Genomic DNA, 3,773 nt, shown 5'->3' with positions numbered 1-3,773 from the left:
TCTCTTCTGCACAAGAGTCAGCCATCGCCAGGCAGGTCTGGGAACTAAAGAGCCTTAAAGGAAATCGAGCTTTTATTCCCAGGAGTCAACAAAGAGCTGATGGTCCCTGGAGAAGGTGAAACCACATCAGCAAGGTGGGGCCTCTGTACCGCCTGCTGGAAAATTCCATCCTTCGCAATTCTACCCTGTTTACTTCTCTCACCAGGACAGAAAAAGCACACAGGGAGATTTTTGGAGAAAGGTTGGGAAGCAGGGAATCAGTAACAGTGTGGGAGGAATAAACATTCCTGTGACAAAGTGACAGTGGAGAAGGTAGAGTGTGTCATATGGACAGTGTTTCATATACACAGCTTGAAAACCTACACTTAACTTCAATTCCAAATTCTTCTACAATTTTTTGCCTCTCAGGGCATGCACTTGGCCATGTAATTGCCATGCAGCTCAAAGCCTGATTCCTGGCACCTCCACACTCAGCCATAAAGCAAAACCATCTGAAAGCACTTTCAGTGTCAATTAACTACTGAGGCTCTTTTCCCAGGATTCCTCAACCACGGCCATGTGCAGCAGAAAGAACTTCCGATGAGGTACTCCGGGCTTGGGAATATACCAAAGTCAATCAGTCTCAACCCAAAGGCCATTACGCTAGGATTTTCTTGCATTTTGATTCCAAGCCCCATTTACCACCCCAGACAGACCCACAGTGGGCACTGCTGCTTGGGAAGCCTCAGCTGCCTTCCAGGGGTCTTGTTTTCACATAAAGGGGTCCTGAACAACACTTCCAACATTGTCTGCAATGGTACGCTTTCCCTTCAGCTCAGGTTCAATGCCACCACTCCGTCACTCTTTTCATTGCAAATGATATTAGATGTGAACTTGAGGAAGAAACTGGCCCTCCCTCATTTTTTCCTTTTCTCTGTCCTCATTGGAGGATCCCACAGCCTGGATGTAGAAAAGGATCAGTTCTTCCCCCTTCCCTGCACACATGTGCATGCACATACACACACACACACATTTTTTAAGTCTCTGTCTTTAAGAATCCACAGCTAAGGCTGAGTGCAGTGGTTCACGCCTGTAATCCCAGCACTTTTAGAAGCCGAGGCGGGTGGGTCTCTTGAGCCCAGGAGGTCAAGGCTGCAGTGAGCCAAGATTCCAGTCTCGGTGACATAGCAACACCCTGTTTCAAAAAAAAAAAAAAAAATCCACTGTCTTTCATAAAATCCACTATCTACCATAAAAACTATCTCTTTTTTGTTTTTATTTTTTAAATTAAACACTTCACAAATTTGTGTGTCATCGTTGCACTGGGGCCATCCTAATCTTCTCTGTATTGGTCCCATTTTAATACACATGCTGCCAAAGCGAACACCACAGCTATCTATTGATAAAACTCCCTTGTAATCCTCTTCCAAAGTTGTTAGACAGCTTTTAATGGAGACCAGTATACTCCCAACATACTGGCAGACAATAAATTACAAAGGGCATTACCTGAAGATAGTGTGTTAGTCAGGTTCTCCAGAGAAATAGACCCAGTAAGATACTTAGAGAGATATATAAAAAGATTTATTATGAAAGTTTGGTCCACGAGATTATGGAGGCTGAGAAGTCTCACAATCTGCGTCTGCAAACTGAAGGCCCGGGAAAGCTGATGGAGTAATTCCAGCCTGAGTGTGAGGGCATCAGAACCAGGAGTGCTGTTGCCCAAAGGCAGAAGATAGATGTCCCAACTCAAGCAGAGAGCAAATTCACCTTTCCTCCGCCTTTCTGTTCTAGCTGTGCCTTCATCAGATTGGATGATGCCCAGCCACTTTGGTGAGGGCTGATCTTTACTCAGTCTACTGATTCAAATGCTAATGTTTTTGAGAAACATCTTCACAGACACACCCAGAAATAATGCTTTACCAGCTATCTGAGCATCCCTTAGCACAGTCAAGTTGACACATCAAATTAGCCACTACAAATGGGCAGATAAGTGAACAAAAAAAGAGAGAGAGAGAGAAAGCCCTTAGAAAGAGGAAACGCTCAGAGCTTCTAATTAAAATTCAGAATAGTATTGTTTTCCAATTTTTTTAATTTTTTCTTTTCTAATTTTTCTAGTTCCAGGAAGTTAGGCAAGAGTGTCATGAGCAGAAAGGGCCATCCCAGACCTGTGAAGCTCTGTGGGTCTGCCCAGCAGCCATGGGAGGACCAGTGCAACTTCATTTTCCAGGAGAGACGGAATATGCTGCCCCAGGGGTGCTGCCAGATTCCCTGGCAGCCTGAGAAGTGGCCAGCTTCGAACTCCAGTGACCCAGTGCAAAAGCCTCAGAACCCAACACAACCTAACTTGGAATCCCAACCAACACCTGGATGAGTTCCCAAATATGAGTCTTAATATCCCAATCTGCATACTGTGAATCCTAGAAAATCTAAATAATAGCATGGGGTGGTGACTCTGAGAATTTAGACAATGTATGTAAAGCACCTGACACTGTGTCTGGATGCTCTCAGAAATGCTCTCAGTAGTTTGCTTTCTGTCCTGCCTTACAATCTTCCTGATCTTCCTGTATCTTCTTTCCCAGATATTCATTTGGCCACACTCCACAGGAAAATCCTCACACTCCGCTGAAAGCTATCAGCTGACACTGAAGGATGCTTTATCTCCAGGGCAGATCTTCATAATACTCAAAACTGAGTTTACTCTGGATTTACTTGTTGAATTCTAGCATATGAAAGACACCCAATAATAGATACCCACTATTTATTATGATAATTCTTCCTTTTTTTTTTATTGAGACAGGGTCTTGCTCTGTCACTCGGGTTGGAGTGCAGTCGCACAATCCCTGCTCACTGCAGCCTCAAATTCCTCGGCTCAAGCAATCCCTCCATCTCAGCCTCCTAAGTAGCTGAGACTACAGGCATGTGCCACCACACTCAGCTAATTGTTTAAATTTTTGTAGAGACAAGGTCTCACTTTGTTTCCCAGGCTGGTCTTGGACTCCCGGCTTCAAGCAGTCCTCCCACCTCAGCTTCCCAAAGTGCTGGGATTACAGGCATAAGCCACCACACCTGGCCCATGTTACCTCTTTTACCAATGAAGTATTATCTTAAATGACCTTTGGTATTTTTTTAATGTCTTATTATGTTTTAATATTTTTTATATATTTAATTTTTACATATTTATATATCATAATATTCATTATAATTTATATTTATTTCATGTATTTTCTATATTCATCTTTTCATTATGTTTTGAATTTCCAAATACACACATAAATAGAATACTAAAGAGAATCTCTTTGAGCCCATCTCTAGTTTTCACAGCTATCAACAATTTAGCATTCTTGCTTTATCTATCAGTCCTCCATTTTCATTGCTGTCGCGTTATTGGAGCAAATCCCTAGGCACCTTATTCTACCACCATATTCTTCAGGATATATCACGCACAAAGACGGTATCTTACATAACCATGATTCCATCATCACACCTGTAGTATAAATAAGGCTATCTGGTCTTCATTCCTGGTTCCTGGCACAAATCTCCTAAAACCCTTGGAATTTCCTGAGTGACAGGAGTGTCTTTTGTTATTCATAAAGCGCCTCTTTAGATCACACCTGAGTTTATGCTAATGAAGTATCTGGAAAGGGGCGGACTCAGAGTAGGTGCCATAAAAACTCTTGAACAATGAGATTTGATGAGCTTCCAGGTTGGTGAATACATCAAGGTGCTGGGAGGGTGGCGTGCCCAGAGAGAGAAGAGAAGAGCCACCAACCACTCTCCGGCCCCATACATTGCCC

General features: G+C 43.0%; 1 non-coding gene across 1 annotated transcript; it reads right to left on the bottom strand.

Annotated features, from left to right (window-relative positions):
• Positions 1 to 1,259: 1,259 nt before the first annotated feature.
• Positions 1,260 to 1,366, bottom strand: LOC112134753 (U6 spliceosomal RNA). Its single transcript, XR_002916114.1, has one exon. It is a non-coding gene; the product is annotated as a U6 spliceosomal RNA (small nuclear RNA).
• Positions 1,367 to 3,773: the final 2,407 nt, after the last annotated feature.

Source organism: Pongo abelii, chromosome 7 (genome assembly GCF_028885655.2).
Source record: "Pongo abelii isolate AG06213 chromosome 7, NHGRI_mPonAbe1-v2.0_pri, whole genome shotgun sequence".
NCBI lineage: Eukaryota > Metazoa > Chordata > Mammalia > Primates > Hominidae > Pongo > Pongo abelii.
Note: the sequence above shows the minus strand (reverse complement) of the source record. Positions and strands in the feature narration are given on the sequence as shown.